Below are 20,674 nucleotides of genomic sequence, written 5' to 3'. Positions count from 1 at the left end.
TCCCATCTTCTCTCTCTCTCTTTCTCTCTCTGTCCCCCTCTCTCTGTGTCTCTGTCTCTCCCATCTTCTCTCTCTCTTTCTCTCTCTCTGTCCCCTCTCTCTGTGTCTCTGTCTCTCTCTGTCTCTCTCTCTGTCTCTCCCATCTTCTCTCTCTCTCTTTCTCTCTCTGTGTTCCCTCTCTCTGTGTCTCTGTCTCTCTCTGTCTCTCTCTCTGTCTCCCCCAACTTCTCTCCCTCTCCCTCTCTCTCTCCCCTCCCTCCCTCTCTCTCTGTGTGTCTCTCTCTCTGTCTCCCCCTTCTCTTTCTCTCTCTCCCTCCTTCCCTCTCTTTCTATCTCTCTCTGTGTGTCTCTTTCTTTCTCTTTCTCTATCTCTCTCCCTCCCCACCTTCTCTCTCTCCCTCCCCCTCTCTCTTTCTCTCCCTCCCTTCCTCCCCCTCCCTCTCTGTCTCTCTCTGTCTCTCTCTGTCTCTCTGTCTCTCTGTCTCTCTGTCTGTCTGTCTCTCTCTCTCTCTCTCTCTCTCTCTCTCTCTGTGTGTGTGTGTGAACATTTGGCAATTCTGTGATGGATGATCCAAAGATCCAGCCAGGACTCCATTTTCCATGAATAATAAAAGTGTCAGGAAGTTTGACCTGGAAGGAAGACCTTGTGACAGAACAGCTCTTAGGGGCACTAATGCATAGTTTATGACACTGTGGAATCTCCCCTCACAAACACACAGGCCCACACTTCCTTCTTTCTGGGAATGGTGTGAAATGGGGGCAGTCTGGTCTTCTGCAATGTGACCCTTCGTGCCCTCTGGCTCTAAATGAGCATTGTGGTGGATCTGGCAGCAGAATGAATGCTTTTCCCTGAAATCCCCCCCTGCCCCCCCGCTCCCCCATGCAAGTTGGTTTGCCTTGGCTTTCATCCCTGACTTAGCAAATTGGAAAAGGTTGGAACGTACCATGGGTTGTGGAGGAAGGGGGTGGTTTCAAGAAAGTCAGCCTAGTGGCCACAGACATGAGATTGAAGGTCTGTCCCTACTGGTCACCATACAGATTAGTCCTCAACGTACGACCACAATTGAGCTCAACATTTCTGTTGCTAAACAGGGCAGTTGTTAAACGAGTCCTGCCCCATTTGACGACCTTTTTGCCACGGTTGTTAAGCAAATCACTAGACTTGTTAAGTGAATCAGGCATACATTAAGTGAATTTGGCTTTCAATGTTAACTTTGCTTGTCAGAAGCCCCCCAGGGCTATTAAGGGGCTAATTGGCCACTCCCTTAGCCTATTTAAGGAGGAACGCCGACTGAAGCAATTTGCAGGGAACAACTTAGTTCACATACCTTCGTTTCTTGTCTTGCTTATCTTATCAGCTTCCTGCAAATTGCTTGTGGGCATTCTGCCAATCGTAGTAAGTTTTCAGTTATTATTCTTTGAATTCTTGGCGGCTGTTAATGCAATTAATTAACAGCCGTTGGATGCTGGTTGCTTTTTAGTTGCATTCAGACAAATGTTGAATGGTAAATGCCTATGGAGATTCTCAGTCTTCCAGGTCATGGTTGTCCCAAAGATGTTTTTTTCAAGAGGCAATTGGACTGTCTGATTTCTCTTCGAAGACGTTTCACTTCTCACCCAAGAAGCTTCTTCAGCTCTGACTGGATGGTGGGGAATGTTTTGAAGCCCACCCCTGCATAGATGGCCTCTTTGATCCCTCTTTCAAACCAGGGGCCCTCTCTGTGCAAAATGTGGACTTGGCTGTCGTCAAAATGGGTGGCCTTTGTCTTTTAAATGCAAACGGACTGCTGAATCTATTGAAGGCAGTGGTGGGATGCTACCGGTTCTCCCCGGTTTTTGCGAACCGGTAGTGGAAATTTTGAGTAGTTCGGAGAACCGGTAAATACCACCTCTGCCTGGCCCCGCCCCCAATCTATTCGCTGCCTCCCAAGTCCCAGCTGATCGGCTAGAAGGAAAAAAACTGTTTAAACTCTTGCCGTGGCACTTCAAAGGGCCGCCCTACAGCTGATCAGCGGCAAAAGGCAGTGCGGTGGTACACCAGTGCACTCCAAAAACAAATAGGTAGACCGGAATGCTCCAAAAACAAATGAGTAGACCAGTACAGCTCTGCAAGCAGTTAAAAGCCTGGTAGACCAGTACCTCTGCTAAATCCTAAAGAATTGTCACATATGTTAAGGATATTGGTGTTGTGTTACCAACCAGCAGAGTAAATGCACAAGGAAACGTTGCTGAAAGCGATGAATAAGAGATGTGCAAACTGGTTTATCAAAAGCTTACTTTATAGTAGAAAAACAGTCTCATAGTCTTTAAACAAATTCCAAGTCTTTGCCATTCAAATCAGTCCAGTAGTTACAGAATCTTCTTAACCAACAAACAGTAGTTGGTTAGAATAACAAACTCACTCTGGTTCACAAACCACGATGGTAGCAGATAGCAACTCCTCACTATGGCAGCATATCATACACTGGTAGCATATCACATCAGCTTCATACACAATTGCGGCATATCATAGCAGCAACTGAACATGTTACAATACCTTGCTTAAATACTCTCACAACCAGTGATTACCTAATTACAGCATGACTCAGCATTAAAGTCACCTAATACATTTACAGATTAAAGTTACAGTACACTTATATTGCCTGGACAACTTGTTAGGCTCAAACCATATCCTAACAACATGGCCATCAAATCACGCCCACAAAGTAAGCCACGCCCACAGAACCGGTAGTAAAAAAATTTAGAACCCACCCCTGGTTGAAGGGTAAATCCCAAACCCAAGTTCACGATGAACAACTGCTGTTTCACATACGAAGTTATGAACAAGTAAATCAGGTAAACAGGCTGGCCTGCTTCATGCATTATTCAAAGATTAAGCTAACTGCTCACGCCAGACTGACAATTCTATTTTATCTTAAATAAGCACACGTTCTCTGCAGTTACCCAGAAGTTCACACATTCAGAATTCTAAATCCACAATATTGTCAGCCCGCATTCAGCCTCACTTGTTAGGATGTTTATGATATTTCTAACCAATGCAATAACCATGCCAAGAATTAAGTTTAATTTTTTCCCCTGCCTTCCTGTTTATATCTACTATATATGCCACATTGGGTGTAGAATTAATTTTACAATTCTGCTCTCCTCCTGAAATGGATATTGTCACCAACAATAAGGACTAACATTAGTCCGGCTCTCCCACAAGAAAATAACCAGCCAAGGCAAATTTTAATTTTCAATTTTTTTAGATTGGGATAAACTAAGGAAGTTTACCGTCAGTCCTCACGGACGTCCATCGCTCAAGGATGCAGTCATTAAGTGAGTCATCACATAACCACACCTAATTTTGACAACCTTTTTTTTCCCCCATGGTTGTTAAGGGAATCAAACGGTCGGTAAGCGAATCGAGCCTCTCACATTGATTTTGCTTGTTGAAAGTTGGCTGGGAAGGTCTCAAATGGTGATCATGTGACCCATCCCCCCCCCAGGATGTGGTAACCATCGTAAATACAAGGACTGGTTATAAGTCAAGCCTGGATTGTGACCCCATGGCTACAAGGATGTTGCAACAGTGTTAAGTGCGAGGACCAGCTTCTTTTTTTTTTTTTTTTTTTTTATTGCAAAAGTTTTACAATTACATTTTCACCCCTTTTTTCACCCCCCCACCTCCCTCCCCAAACTTCCCGTCCTCCCTAACCCTCCCTAACCCTCCCCCCCCAGACTTCCCTATTATGTACTCATAACTAATAACACTGATATATATACCTGAACCCATCCCTCCCCCTACATAATTTTCCCTCTTTGTCTCTTTATATTAAAATATTTCTAATACATTGTTCAAATAAAAGCTATTTGATACTTTCTAATTTGGTATTTGTTCTGAACATATTCTATCCACCTTTTCCATTCCCATTCATAAGTCTCTTGTGAACAATCTTTTAAATATGCTGAAATCTTCGCCATCTCTGCAAAACTGGCCATCTTCGAAGTCCATTCCTCGATAGTAGGCAAAGCTTCATTCTTCCAATATTTACCTATCAACAATCTTGCTGCTGTTATCATATACAATATTAATTTTGTTTCATCCCGTGTAAAACCCTTAACTATGCCCAATAAAAACAATTGTGGAGAAAATTGAATTTTTTTCTTCAAAACATTCTGCATGACCCACCATATTTTTATCCAAAAAGCCTTAACTTTCCTACAGGTCCACCAAACATGATAATACGTAGCATCCAAACATTCACATCTCCAACATTTTGGCTGAACATTAGGGTACATACATGACAACTTTTTAGGATCTAAATGCCATCTATAAAACATTTTATAAAAATTTTCCCTCAGATTCTGCGACTGTGTAAATTTAACATTCTGAACCCAAATTTTTTCCCATGTTTCCAACATCACTGGTTCTTCAAAATTTTGTGCCCACTTAATCATGCAATCTTTAACTAATTCCGTTTCTGAATCCCTTTCTAGCAAAACATTATAAAGCCTTTTAATATGCATTGGACCTTTCTCTCTTATATGTCTAACCAATTCTTCCTCATGCAACATAATACCAGTTTTTTGGTCCTCTTTCCATCTCAATTGTAATTGATTATATTGTAACCAGGTTAAATTAATCCCTTCATCCAACAGTGTCTGCAATGTCTTCAGCTGCCATCTGCCCGCATCTGTAAAAAGAACCTCTTTGTATAAAAACCCCCCGAGTGACATTATATTTGTATTCCACAAGGTATGACCAAGATCCAGCCATAGCGGTATTTTATAATCCCATTTGAGTCGGTGCTTCTTCCAAACTCTCATCAAAGAGTCTCTAAGTATATGACTTTTAAATACTTTATCAACTTTGTCATCATAAAATAGGTAAGCATGCCATCCAAATTCAAGATCAAAACTTTCTGCATTCAATATTCCAGCCTTTTTACCCCCAAACCAATCACTTGTTAAAGTTAAAGCTGCTGCATCATAATATAACTGTAGGTTTGGAAGTTTAAGGCCTCCTCTTTCTGGAACATCTTGCATAATTTTCAATTTCACTCTCGGCTTTTTCTCGTTCCAGACGAACTTATTAAGTCCAGTTTGCCAAACTTTCAGTTGTTTATCACTTTTAAGCACCGGAATCATTTGGAACAAAAACAGAAATCTTGGCAAAATGTTCATCTTAACTGCTGCTATTCTTCCAAGTAAAGACAGTTGCAGCTTTTTCCAAGTCTCCATGTCTTTCTGAACCTCTCGCCACAACACCTCATAGTTATTTTGAAACAATTTCATGTTTGATTCTGCAACCTGAACTCCAAGATATTTTACCTTAGGTACAATTTCAAAACCTGCCCTCCTTTCAAGCTCATGTTTACGATCTTGTGTCATATTTTTGACTATCATTTTAGTCTTTTTTGAATTCAGTCTAAAACCTGAAACTCTACCATAGTCTTGTATAATGTCATTCATCAGGATTGTTGATTCCATTGGTTGTGATAGGGTAACCACCAGATCATCTGCAAATGCCTTTATTCTATAATCCTCTTGCCTTATCATTATGCCTTTCAAAATTTTTGAGTCCCGTATTGTATTTAGCAAGACTTCCAATGTTAAAATAAATAAAAGTGGGGACAACGGACATCCCTGTCTTGTTCCTTTTTCAATTTTAAACTCTGTCGTCAAACTTCCATTAATAATAATCTGTGCTTTTTGCTCTTGATAAATTGCTGAGATCGCCTGTATAAATTGGTCCCCAAAGCCCATCTTTTTTAAAGTCTTTAGTAGAAAATTCCAATCCACTCTATCAAAGGCCTTCTCCGCATCCAAAAAGACCAGCACTGCAGAAATCTGTTTATTCTTATCAAGATATTCCAATAAGTCTATTACTTGCCTTACATTGTCCTTCATGTATCTGCCCTCAATAAATCCCGCTTGGTCCTCATGAATCACCTTTTGGATTACTGGCATCAACCTGTTGGCTAATACCTTCGCATAAATTTTATAGTCTGTGTTCAAAAGAGATATTGGTCTGTAGTTCTCTGGTTTTTTAGGACCAACTTGTTCCTTTGGTATCAAAGATATATAAGCAGTTGTCCAGGATGGGGGTATTTTACCCCCTTGTTGAATATTGCAAAATAAATCTCTAAGTTGTCCCACCATTTCAGCTTGTAAAGTTTTGTAATACACTGCAGTCAAACCATCCGTGCCAGGAGCTTTAGCTGTTTTTAGCTGTTTAATTGCTGCTATTATCTCCTCCTCTGTTATAAGATAATTCATTCTTTCCTTTTGTTGATCAGTAATTTTTGTAACTCTCTTATCCTTTAAATATTTTTCTATAAGTCCATTCTGCACCTCTTCTTTAGCATATAGTTTAGTATAATAATCCACAAAAGCTTCTTTAATTAATTTTTGTTGAAAAATTTCTTTCCCTCCAATATCGATACTGTCAATAGTCCGCATACTTTGTTTTTTCCTCAATGTGTAGGCCAACCATCTGCCCGGTTTATTAGCATTGCAAAATGTATTATGCTTCGCGTATTGTAAACTTGTTGCAACTTGTTCCGCCATAAGCATTTGGAATTGGTCTTTCAAAAGTTTTATAGCACTTCGTATTCTTTCATCTGTTGGGTTTTTAATAAGTAACTGTTCTTTATTCTTTATTTCCATTTCCAACTCAGATCTTTTCTTTTGTCGGAACAGTCTATGTTTAGAATTCATGTAGATAAGTACCCCTCTCATATAAGCTTTACTTGCATCCCAAACAATTTCAACTGGGGTACCTTTATTCAAATTTATTTCAAAAAATTCTTTCAAATGCTTTTTAAGTTCTATTATATTTTTTTCATATCTAAACAAGTTCTCATTTAATCTCCAAGAACGTCTCTCAACCTTATCCATCTCGATTTCTATCCATACAGGACTATGATCAGTCAAAGTTCTTGGAAAAATCTTTGTTCTTTTTGTCTTAACAAGTAGATCATTTGACAACAAGATAAAATCAATCCTAGAAAAGGATCTATGTCTATCAGAAAAAAAAGTGTAATCCAATTCATTTGGATTATGTATTCTCCAAACATCTTTTAGTTCCATATCTTCTTTCATATCAAAAAAGGTCTGTGGTAATCTAATTCTAGACTTTGCCAAGCTCTTTTTTTTTTTTTTTTTTTTTTATTGAAAAGGTTTTCAAATACAAATTTTTCCCCCTTTTTCCCCCCCCTCCCCCCCCTCCCTAACCCCCCCTCCCCACCCTTCCCCCCCCTGTGACTTCTTCGTAACAAAAAAAAACCCTAATTCATAACAGATTACTTACTCCCTCCTCAAAATACTGACCTTTACTTACTAAGAGTATTATAAATCCCCCTTTATCCATACATTTCAGAAAAGAAGAAGAGAAAAAAAAAACAAAAAAAAACAAACACATTATACTATAACTATTATAAAATAACTCTAATTTAGCATAATAGTGTTTTATATCTATGCATTATTGCAACAATTCAAAACCACCTTCCACTTTAAAACTATACAATAAGTCCTACTTTAATAACATTTCAAAGCGGGCTCCCCATAAAATCTAATTTAACATTTATTCCACTCTATCCATTTCCTCCACTCCCCTAAATGTATCACTTAAAAATCCCTTTTCTTAAACTAATCAATCTGTAGCTAGCTTATTCACCCACTGTCTTACAAATTTACCATACACAACAATTCTTGATATCTTTAATTCACTGCCCACACTACTTAAAAATATATATATATATATATTCCATTATATCTAAATAAAAAAAGAAAAGACAATAACTTTAAATTTATAGTCCATATAATATCTTCTTGAAGTCTTTCCACTGGATTGTTAAAACCAACATCCATAATAGGGTGACATAGCTTGCGAATGCAACAGTTTATTCAAGATCTCCAATCATATCTGCCCCCATCAGTAGTAAACATCTTCTTATATATATAAAAGTAAAAACAACCACCCGAGTGACATTATAATTGTATTCCATATAATAATAATTGTGGGTTTCATCAGGATTATTAATTTCCATCATCGTATTGGGTAACAACCCGATCTTCTGCATGTCCCAATGTGATTCTCTTGCCTTATAATTCAAGATAATTATAATATATTTATCAACACAAAAAGAAGTTTCAAAGTAGATAATTCAAAACCATCAATTTGAGGCTCTTTCCATGTCCCAAAATTACGGCAATGCAGAGATCTGCCACTATCCTCAGGATGATATTGACCAATATGTCGCCTCCTCTATGTTTTCACATAATCATTCATATTTTAAAATCACTGGCTTCACTGTTGCTTGGGTTAGAAATTTCTATTTTTGTACAACCTATTTCTTTTTTTGTTTTCTTTTTGTGGGTTTGACCTCCATCCTAATTTTTTGTGTCTCGCATTTCTTTTTTATCCCTTGTATATCCTCTAATTGGTTTCCATGCTTGTCCTTGCCTTGATAAGTCATCACATTAAAATCAGATGGCACTTCTCTCAAATTTGTAGATAATCCAGCTGGGGTATCCGATAAATCCAAAGGCAATTTATCTGGTACAGTCTCTGTCTTTAGTTCCAGCTCCTTCTGCTTATCCTGTATTATATCTGAAGACGTTAAATTCATTTTCAACCTATTTTGATAAAATTCTTCCGCCCTTTCAACAGTATTTAACTGGTATCTTTCTCCTTGATATCTCAATATAATACCAACTGGGACGTCCCACCGGAATTGAATATTTCTCCTTTTTAACTCAGACACCAGAAAGCCAAATTTCTTCCTTTCCATTAGTATCTTAGGTGGGAGTTCCTTGTAAATCCAAATCTTTCTTCCATACAATTGCAAATTAGAATTGAAGGAATTTTGCACAATTTTATTCCTAATTTCTTTATCTGAAAAATAGATTACCACATCTCTAGGCAATTGCCTTTGCTTGGCAGTCCAGGAGTTTATTCGATAAGCTCTATCAATCCTACAAAACACTTCCTCAGGTTGAATCTTTAAAATCCCAGCTAGAAATTCAGAAGATATTTTCCTTAAGTCATCTCTGTTATTTTCCTGCAAACCTCTAAGTCTTATTGCATATTCTGTGAAATTATATTGTATCTTTAGAACCTCTTTTTGAATCCTCTGTTCCAGATATTCTACATTACCAGACTTTTGGTCAGCATCCATTTTAAATTTTTCTTCTGAACTATAATCCTGAATATTTAACAAATCATTTTCAATTTTTTGAATTCTATTGTCCAATTTATCTTGAATTTCATCCATTTTTGACTCTAGTAAATTAGTATTTGTATCCAACCGAATCATGAATTCTGACAATTTTAAAATTTTTTGCTGCAAAAAGTCAAACTTGGATTTCACCAATTCCTTAGTTTCCTGCTTAAATTTTTCAAGTTGCTGATTCACAATCTCATCCCTTCTTTCAATCTCCTCTAAGAGAAATTCTATTATATTAAAATCAGGTTTCTGGGACTGAAGAGTTAAAACTTGTTGCTTTAAATTCTTAGTGGGGGAATCCCCCCCACCTATTTGTTTGTCTGACTTCACAAGCCTCAGTGCCATGTTTCCGCCTAAGCAGGCTTTGTTAGAAGAAGAAAAAAAAAAAACAAGACAAAAGACTTCCAGCCAGCAACACTCAAGCCTCCAGGGAAAAAAGAGAAAAACAAAAACAGGAGCGGAGTTTTGTCTACAAATGTAGCCAGTGGTATTTATTCCGCTACATTGTAATAATAAAAAACGGAAGAACTTTCCCTCTCAAACTCTTCTCCAGCCGCGGCAGACGCCATTTTAAAAAGAAACTTTTTTCCTCTTTCTCTTCCTCTATTCTCTTAAGTAATTTTTAAAAGATAAGTAAAATACTTGCGCTTCAGTATTACAGGTCCAGCTCACATTTTCTTTGAGTAATCTGTCAAATTCGCAGGCTTGCTTTTGACGCCTGGCTCTGCATTAGCAGAGGTCTCCCAAAGCCCGGAGCAGCGGCTGGGGATATGGGGCATCTCATCCGCTCCATCCCAAAAGTAAAAGAAAAACTTTTGGGACTCTGCAGAGAGTTCTACCCACCCCTGCCGGCTCTATCTCCGTTTCCTCATGGGAACGGAGTTTTTTCGAGCCGCCGTTCCGTTGTGAAGGCGGCTCTGACAGGCAGTGGAAGCTGACGATCCCAAAGGAACGTCTGGCGGCGGCCAGCAGCAAACAGGAAGTCTTGCCAAGCTCTTTTTATCTAATTTAGAATCAATTACTCCATTCCAATCTCCCATAATTAAAATAGATCTGTAGTCCCATTGCAATATTTTAGTATGTAACATCTTGTAAAAATAATCCTGTTGTTGGTTGGGAGCATAAATTCCAATCAAAAGAATTTGACCATTTGCTGTAAACAATTCAATTGCTACAAATCTACCATCTTGATCTACTTCTATAACTTTTGCTGTTAATTTTTTATTTACATAAATAACCACACCATTCTTTTTCTGCGAAGTTGAAGATATATAATGTGCTCCTAATTTTGAGTTTATCAAATATTTTTGATCTTGAGTTGTAATATGCGTTTCTTGTAAACATATTATATCATTATTAAATTGTTTCAAATATGTAAATAATTTTTTCCTTTTCTGTGCTGAATTCAACCCATTGACATTCCAAGATAAACACTTAAAGGTCATTAGCCTCTTTCTGGAGCGCAGAGCAATATGCTTGAAGTTCATCCGAGAGCTTCGATCTCGCTCCTCCCATAGCGCCAATCTCTTGTGCAGTGTTCTTAACTGCCTTCTTGTCTTGTCTTTCCTGTTGTTGTTGTTGCTTTTGTTTAAGTAGCTTGGATTGAGCTCTAGTTATACGTTGATCTTTAACTTCAGTCAACTGAATCAAATCCAAGATTGGAGAAGAATCCAGCGATGGCTCACTCAGAATACCTCCTTCTGCACCTTGCACGTTTTCTAATTCCTGCTTAGACTGTTCTTTCAATTGCCTCTCTTCACTCTCCTTAATCTCCAGAACTGTAGATGTACGTGGAGATGGTGTTCTTTCCTTAAGAATAGTACTGTAAAAGTGTTGCGCCTTCTCCACGGTATTCAACCGATATCCTTCTCCCTTATATCTGAAAATTACCCCAGCTGGTGCGTCCCACCGGAAGGGTATCTGTAAATTTTTCAATTCCTTAACAAGAAAACCAAATTCTTTTCTAGCTTTCAGCATTTTAGGAGGTAATTCTTTAAAAATTACAAGCCGTGAGCCCCCCACTTGTATAGAAGTGTGAAAAGATTTTTGCAGGATATCATTTCTAATTTCTCTCTCAGTAAAGTATATGACCACATCTCTGGGTAGTTGTCTTTGCCTGGCCACCCAAGAGTTCACTCTGTAAATTTTATCTATTTTATGAAATACCAAATCAGGATTAACTTGTAAAATCTTAGCCAGGGCTTCAGAGCAAACTTGTCTCAAGTCCTGTCTTTCCTCCTCTCGAATTCCCCGAAGCCGTATGGCAAATTCCATCGCCCGGAATTGTATCATAACAATCTCATCTGCAATTCTCTGCATTTTATTGTCAACTTCATCAATTTTATAATCATTATCTTTCATCCTAACATTAACTTCTGATTTAAATTCTTCAACTTTAAAATCAACTTTCCCAATAAAATCTGCCAGGCCAGACGCCACTTCTGATATTTTTTTGGTCACCATAATTTGATTCTGTTTCACCATGTCTTTAACTTCATTAATTTCCTGCAAAAATTCCTGATGTGATTTTTGAAGTTCCTGTTGTGATTCTTGAAATTTATCATCCAAAGTTTTAGAAATAAATTCTTTTAAATCTGCCACATCAAATTCTTTTTTCTGAGTTTGTAACTGTTGAGCAGGGGGAAGTTGCGTTTGATGTTTATGTATGGGGGATCCCCCCCCTGATGCCTTCCCTTCCTGCTTCTTTGAAGCCATCGTGCCACGTAAGCTAGTTTTTTTGAAGAGGGAAGTTCTTTTTCCTTTCCCTCTTCCACAGAAACTTCTAAAAAAGTCCCCCAGATTTAATCAGGTGGAACTAGAATAAAGCAAAGTCAAATTTTAGCAAAAGAAATTTTTTCTTTAGATAGAGCAACTTTGTAGCAATTTTACAACTTTGTAGCAAAGCAGGGAGGCTTCACAAATCCACTTTCACTAGCTCGTTAACTCAAACGCTGGACGCCATATTTTTTCAAATCACTTTCACTCGCTCACTTTCTCTTTTGATTTAAAAAGTCAACAAAGCACCAATACTTGCAGTTTTCAAGTTTCTGGATTCAAGTTGATATTTCCGCTGTTTGTTAAAATTAATTCCTCTCACTTTAAAAGTTTGCTGCTGCCGGCTTGTTCTGCTGAAGGCAGAATCGTCCCACGCCGCCCGGAGTCTCCGCAGGTTGGAAGGGAGCCACACCTGTTTTCACCCCCAGAAGCAATTCCCTGGGGGGGTTACAGGGGCTCAACCTGTACCCTGCTGTCTCTGCTCCTGCAATCTTCAAGATTTCGGAGTTTTCGAGCCGCACCTCGTTCGCGGGGCGGCTCTACAGGCGGCGGGGCTGGCGGTCTTTAAAAAGTCACCGCCGTCGCCGAAGCTCGCAAACCGGAAGTCGCGAGGACCAGCTTCTTCAGGATTTCAGTAAATTCCTCAAAGAATAATTTTATTGGATAGGTCACATTGGCACAGACTGGTGAAAACCGACTCTGACGATTCCCGCGGTTTTCACCTAATTAAATGTAAAAGTTTTTCACTTTCCCAAAACAATCAGTAATATGGTCCAATCAGGACACTGTCCAGTTGCTAGGTGAACTCAGTCCCAGAGGTGAAATGCTACTGGTTCACTCCAGTTCGGGCAAACCGGTAGTGATAAAAACTGCCAGTTCAGGAGAACCGGTAGTAAAAAAAAAAAAGAGAAAGCTACCGGTTCATTAGTTAGTTACCAGTAAAAGTTACCAAAAAAAGTTATCAGTTCATTTGAACCGGTAGTTTAAAAAGCTACCAGTTCCTTCAAACTGGTATTTCCGATGATCAGCTGTGCTGCGGGGTTTAGCTTCGCTAGAAAGCAGGATATCCTGCTTTCTAGCAAAGCTAAATCCCGCGGCACAGCTGATCCCCTCCTCACTGTTCTACTTAACTTCCCAAGCCCCTTTTTGGCATGTACTGTGCAGCATGTATTTGGTGTGCACTGCGCATGCGCACACAGTGTGCATTTGGCACGGCCAGCAAACGGGTAGCAAACTGGTTCAGATTTCACCATTGCTCAGCCCCCTCCTTCCGAGCACCTGCAGGAATGTCCTTGGTTCCCAAGAGAAAGTATTTTGTTTGGGCTACAACCCCCAACTATCTCTATTTTCCCCTCCCTGTCCCTCTACTCCAGTGTGTCAGTGCTAAAGTCTCAAAATGGCGTCGGTCAGGTCAGCTTCAGGGCTGACGGTTAAGTGCAAGGACCAGTCATAAGCCACTTTCTTCAGCACTGTGAGAACTTCAACTGGTCACTAAATGAACGGTCGTAGGTCAAGGACTAGTCTAATTGTGACCAGAATGAAATTCCTGCATGGGCTGACAGAAGTCACCCTCGCCTGGTTACAGGAGAAGGGCAGGGCCTACTGAAGTAATGGTTCTCACCAAATGATTTCTTTCCTCTGCTCTGCAATTTGTTGGCCTCAACTCCCTCTGTTTGCTGACGCTGTTTCCCTCGTCCTCCCACTCCTGCACTAGTTTCCAGCCAGGAAATTATAAAACTTTACAGAATGTGGCTAGACAGAAACAGATATTGTTGGCGCAGATGCCAAAGGAGGTCGAAGCATGGCTTACGCAGGAGGGTTTTATCCCCCCCTGAAAGGAGTCCAAACTAGGGGACCGGAGGCTAGAACAGTTGCAGGAATTGGGTCTGTCTAGTTTAATAAAAGAAGGACTGGGGGGGACATAATAATAATAACAACTTTATTGTCATTGTACGTGTATACACAGTATACCCATACAACGAAATTCACTTAACATCCAAAGACCAGGCCCAACACACATAACGATCCCCAAACACACCCCCACCCACCACAAATTCCCTGCCCCTAAACCACCCAAACGTCCACACAACAGACCAAGTAATGCAGTCCAACAGCTCACTGATGGTGGCCCTTTAGTTCCTAATTGAATGCAATTATAGCTCTGGGATAAAAACTATTCAGAAAACGTGAGGTCCGTGTTTTAATTGTTCTGTATCTTCTGCCAGAAGGCAACAGTCCAAAAAGATTGTAAGCAGGATGGGAAGAGTCTCTGAGGATGTTATGCAACTTCCTCAAAAAGCAAGATGCGAAGATGTCATCCAGGGCTGGTAGCTGGAGGCCAATGATATTCTGGGCAGCTTTAATGATTCTCTGTAGAGCTTTTTTGTCTGCTGCAGACCTGCTTCCATACCATGCAAGAATGCCGTATGTCAGGACACTCTCAATGGTGCTGCGATAGTAGGACAGAAGTAGATGCTGAGATAGATTTATCTTCCTGAGCATTCTCAGGAAGTACAGCCTCTTCTGTGCCTTCTTCACATGATAGGAGCCTTGGTAGTACAGTGGTCTAAAGCACCCTGTTATTAAGACCAGCTGCCTGCAATTACTGCAGGTTCGAATCTCGCCAAGGCTCAAGGTTGACTCAGCCTTCCATCCTTTCTAAGGTAGGTAAATTGAGGACCCAGTTGTGGGGGCAATAAGCTGACTTTGTATAAATATACAAAAGGATGAAGGCTATTGCTTAGCGCATTGTAAGCCGCCCTGAGTCTCCAGAGAAGGGCGGCATATAAATCAAAATTAAAAAAAAAAAATAGCAGAGTTCCAATATCTAAGGGGCTGCCACAAAGAAGAGTCAGTGAACCTGCTCTCCAAAGCGCTGAAGGCAGGACAAGAAAGAATGGATGGAAACTAATCAAAGAGAGAATCTAGAAACCTATGATGACATCAGGTGAGTGGCCAGAGCCTCCCGCCGATTTTACTACCGGTTCTTGCGAACTGGTCCGAACCAGGGGCAACCCACCACTGTTCTAGTCCAACCCTGTTTAGGCAGGAAACCCTACACCACTTCAGACAAATGGTTATCCAACATCTTCTGCAAAACTTCCAGTGTTGGAGCATTCACAACTTCTGGAGGCAAGTTGTCCCACTGGTTAATTGTTCCAACTGTCAGGAAATTTCTCCTTAGTTCTAAGTTGCTTCTCTCCTTGATTAGTTTCCACCCATTGCTTCTTGTCCTGCCTTCAGGTGCTTTGGAGAATAGCTTGACTCCCTCTTCTTTGTGGTAACCCCTGAGATATTGGAACACTGCTATCAAGTCCTTCTTTTCAATAAACTAGACATACTCAGTTCCTGCAACCGTTCTTCATATGCTTTAGCCTCCAGTCCCCTAATCATCTTTGTTGCTCTTCTCTGCACTCTTTCTAGAGTCTCAATATTTTTTTTACATTGTGACAACCAAAACTGAATGCAGTATTGCAAGCGTGGCCTTACCAATCCACTTAATCTTCTAGTGGATTTTCCTCCGAACCAGGGAAGCAGAATTTGCTTTCGATGTTCTTTCCCAGGTGACGAGAATTACAGATCTATTCTCATAGGTGGGGTAAACTTGATTACTTATGCAACATTCAAAGGCTCGGGTGTGAATGTTTGGTTTTTCAGTCCTCTCCCCAGCCCTTAGCAGTCAAGGTGCCTTCCATTAATTCGCAAGGGAAGGCATTAGGCGGTACCGCTCCCTGTTTTGTTTGTTTTAATATTGTACTGTAGCTGCAGCTCCCAAAGGCTTCTCCCTTGTAATAACAGTTGTGGCAAAGGTGCTACCAAACTCCAGCTGATTAATTGCAACGGGTGATTTTCATTTGCACAACTTGATTTATCAGATTTGTATTGTGCTGCTCAGTGAGGAACTCAAGGCAGAGCGCACGGATTTTCCTCCGCTGATAGATAGATAGATAGATAGATAGATAGATAGATAGATAGATAGATCAAATTTATATTTGTTGATAAAGAAATAAAGGGAGACTAGTATAGATCAATTTCAAGCTATTTAGCTCTCATCAGCTAGCCATACCCTTACTCGGATTCGAATTTGTCGAATAAAAACGGTTTGTCATGAATGTGAGTGCTTGAGGGCTCCTGGATTGGAGCTGAAAGGCGAAAGGGAAGCAGTATGCTCCGTCCCATATTGAGATAGACCAGGTGCTTCAACAGAAAAACACTTCATAGATAGATAGATAGATAGATAGATAGATAGATAGATAGATAGATAGATAGGTGTGTTTTCGTAGATTTTTACGGATAGAGGTATGCAAGTTTTGGTGTATTCGGGTCTTTTCCCATGTAAGATTGAGAGTATCTTGGTGATGTTTCGACGAGGTCTCACTCGTCATCTTCAGGCTGGTGTCTTTGGCTTCATGCTTGTGCGATCATGCTTTCCTCGCACAAGCACGAAGCCGAAGACACCAGCCTGAAGATGACGAGTGAGACCTCGTCGAAACGTCACCAAAATACTCTCAATCTTACACGGGAAAAGATCCGAATACACTAAAGCTTGCATAGATATGTGTGTATACATACACACACACACACACACACACACACACACACATATTTATCCCATGCAAATCACAAACCTGTGAGATAGACCGAGCTGAGAGAATGTGCCCGATTGTCACTTGGGAATGACGATTGCTTGTATGCCATTTGTCAGAAGTGGTGTATGGTCTCCTGCTCGAGCGGGGGTTTGGACTAGATGACCTCTAAGGTCCCTTCCAACTCTGTTAATCTGTTAATAACAGGTCTCACTGCCCTAGCAAAGCACCTTCTCGTGATGCCTCCTGAAAGAATGTTCAAGCTAAGAAGTAAAGTCCTGTCCTTTTTATCAGAGTGCGGCTACTGGGCGTTGATCATTGCGGGCCTCTCTTTTACAAAGCCATTGCTGCCTTGTAATCTGAGTCTAGAGGTGGACCAATAGCTACCCATCTAAGTGTGGTATTCATCTAGGAAATCCTCCCCCCCCTCAAAAGCCAATGTATGGTCCAAGCAGTTCAAAATCCTGCTTTGGAGAGGGTTGAACTCCTGAAAGTCACCCTTCCTATTATATTTCCTAGTTTAGTTCCTCCTACGGTATCTAATGTCTTGGGATTCCTTTTTATGGCAGGTTCTCTTTGCTGCTATTTTTCTTTCTCCCCCCCCCCCCCGCCCCCACTTCTCTTCTTGTGCGTGCAAACTGCTTGTGGTCATCCTAGAAGCAAAAGAGTCGAGGTGGAGAAAAAATGACAACGAAATTACATCAACGGTGCCAGTTGTTATAAAGAAAGACTAGAGTTTCTCTCCACTGCATGTGTTCAGAGACTGCTATAAATGTGTTGTGAGTCTGGACCGGAGGGGCTTGCTTTTAACCAGAAGAAGAAGAAGAAGAAGAAGAAGAAGAAGAAGAAGAAGAAGAAGAAGAAGAAGAAGAAGAAGAAGAAGAAGAAGAAGAAGAAGAAGAAGAAGAAGAAGAAGAAGAAGAAGAAGAAGAAGAAGAAGAAGAAGAAGAAGAAGAAGAAGAAGTAGAAGTAGAGGAGGAGGAGGAGGAGGAGGAGGAGGAGGAGGAGGAGGAGGAGGAGGAGGAGGAGGAGGAAGAGAAGAAGAAGAAGAAGAAGAAGAAGAAGAAGAAGAAGAAGAAGAAGAAGAAGAAGAAGAGGAGGAGGAGGAGGAGGAGGAGGAGGAGGAGGAGGAGGAGGAGGAGAAGAAGAAGAGGAGGAGGAGGAGGAGGAGGAGGAGGAGGAAGAGAAGAAGAAGAAGAAGAAGAAGAAGAAGAAGAAGAAGAAGAAGAAGAAGAAGAAGAAGAGGAGGAGGAGGAGGAGGAGGAGGAGGAGGAGGAGGAGGAGGAGGAGGAGAAGAAGAAGAAGAAGAAGAAGAAGAAGAAGAAGAAGAAGAAGAAGAAGAAGAAGAAGAAGAAGAGGAGGAGGAGGAGGAGGAGGAGGAGGAGGAGGAGGAGAAGGAGAAGGAGAAGAAGAAGAAGAAGAAGAAGAAGAAGAAGAAGAAGAAGAAGAAGAAGAAGAAGAAGAAGAAGAAGAAGAAGAAGAAGAAGAAGAAGAAGAAGAAGAAGAAGAAGAAGGGGATTTTTATCTCCCATCAGCACTTTGGCAAATCAATGGATTGAAGAAAAATCCAACCTAAAATTAAGAAGAGATTTCCTGATACTAAGAACTATTAACCAGTGGAACGGCTTGCCACTACCGTAGAAGTTTTGGTTGTTCCAACTCTGGAGGTTTTTAAGAAAAGATTGGACAGCCATTTGTTTGAAATGGTATAGGGTTTCCTGCTTGAGCACGGGATTGATTCTAGAACAGGGGTCGGCAACCTGCGGCTCTGGAGCCGCATGTGGCTCTTCCATCCCTCTGCTGCTGCGGCTCCCTGTCACCGGTCGGCTTCACAATTGATAGGGCTTTCGGTTAGGACAGGTAAAGGAAAAAGGACGCCACGCTAGGAAGAAACTCTATGGTGGGGGAACCGGACTGCCAGTTGGGAGAGGAAAAAGGACGCTGCGCTAGAAGGAGACTCTATGGTGGACGGGGGGAAATTGTACTTCTGGTTGGCAGTTGAAAAAAGGATGCCGTGCTAGGAGGAAACTCTATGGTGGGGGGAACCGGACTTCCGGTCAGCTCCAGAATTGAACAGGGAGCTTCCGGTTAGGACCTTTGTGGCTCTTTGAGTGTTTAAGGTTGCCGATCCCTGGTCTAGAAGATCTCTAAGCTCCCTTCCAACTCTGTTATTTTGTTGTTCTGTTATTCTACCCTATTTATTAGTCTGGGCTCATACATTACCATTAGCATCATTTCATCGTAATTATTAAGCAAGCCTTTTAAAAACAAAAACAAAAAAAAACAAAAAATAAATGGCTAACTCTTAATGGTTAATGCGACCTCTTGTTTTCCAACATGGCAATTTAACATTTCACAACTCGATATATTTTAAAAGTTTAAGAACGAGGAAAAAAAAAATGCACAGGGCTATTATATTAATCATGGACGGGACTCTTGAATTATTGGCAGAGCTCTTGAAATATGAACTGCTGTAAAATATGCATGAACGGCAGACCAACTGCCTGTTTTTTTTTTCTTTCTTTCTTTCTTTTTTTTTTTCTTAGCCAGCTGCAACTGTTAGCTTGTTAATTAATTGAGTGAAGAGTGTTCTCTGAACACAATCGATGAGTTCAAAAACTTCCAAGCTGCCAATCCAGTTTATTTCTCCCTCCGGTTAATACCGGCTGTATTCACACCATATACTTAAATCAGCTCGTAGGAAGCCCTCCCAAATGTATTTTTACAACATACTAAGTTTGGTTAGTGCTAAGCTTGGTTAACTTTTTTGTGGCCTATCCTGCTGGACAAAGCCAATTCCTCCGAATCATTTATGGTCCAAAGTATTGCGCGAACTCAGTAGGTGGGTTCATTCAGTAACCAGACTATACACCTGTTATGTAAACACTGTCTGAATTTTGATCACTTGACCATAGAGATGCTGCAACGGTCATATGCGTGAAAAACAGTCGTAACTCGCTTTTTCCAGTGCCGTTGTAACTTTGAATGGTACTAAAAAGATGTGGAGACTCTAGAAAGAGTGTAGAGAAAAGCAACAAAGATGATGAGGGGACCGGAGGCTAAAACATATCAAGAACAGTTGCTGGAATTGGGTATGTCTAGTTCAGTGGTGGGTTTCAAAAATTTTTACTACCGATTCTGTGGGCGTAGCTTGGTGGGCATGGCAGGGGAGGGATACTGTAAAATCTCCATTTCCTCCCCAATCCAGGGGAAGGATACTGCAAAATCCCCATTTCCTCCTAATCAGCTGGGACTCGGGAGGCAGAGAATAGATGGGGGCGGGCCAGTCAGAATTTTTACTACCGGTTCTCCGAACTACTCAGAATTTCCGCTACCGGTTCTCCAGAACTGGTCAGAACCTTCTGAAACCCACCTCTGGTCTAGTTTGATGAAAAGAAGGACCAGGGGTGACATGATAGCAGTGTTCCAATATCTCAGGGGTTGCCAAAAAGAATAAGAGGATAACCTATTCTCCAAAGCACCTGAGGGCAGGACAAGAACTGGGTGGAAACTAATCAAGGAGAGAAGCAACCTAGAACTAAGCAGAAATTTCCTGACAGTCAGAATAATTAATCATTGGAATAACCTGCCTACAGAAGTTGTGAATGCTCCAAGTTTTTAAGAAGAGATTGGACAACCATTTGTCTGAAGTGGTTATAGGGTTTCCTGCCTAAGCAGGGGGTTGGACTAGAAGACCTCCAAGGTCCCTTCCAACTCTGTTATTCTATTCTATTCTAAATAAAGTCAAAGGCTCCCTGTACAATTTTCTCTATGATTAATGAAAAGATCGATCACCCATTTAGGGTCATTAGAAGGTTATTATAACGAAAACCTGATAACACTCTGTCATGTACCAGGGATATATTAGCTCTAAATAGAAAAGAGTTCAGTTGCTGGAGATCTTTTAACTCCATTGTTAAATTACCATGGTTAGCATCTGTGTTTTCAATGGACTCTGGGAGCTGTTAGGGAGGGCCTGTCTTCACCTCCTTTCTTTCACACGAAAACCTCCAGATTGAGCTGCCTCTTATTCCTCTGGAATGCAGCCCCTCCCTCCTAGGAGACCTCTTCCTTATTACATTCCATCTCATCAAGTAGTGA

This window comes from Pantherophis guttatus, chromosome 6 (assembly GCF_059756535.1).
Source record: "Pantherophis guttatus breed Tessera chromosome 6, ASM5975653v1, whole genome shotgun sequence".
NCBI lineage: Eukaryota > Metazoa > Chordata > Lepidosauria > Squamata > Colubridae > Pantherophis > Pantherophis guttatus.
Note: the sequence above shows the minus strand (reverse complement) of the source record.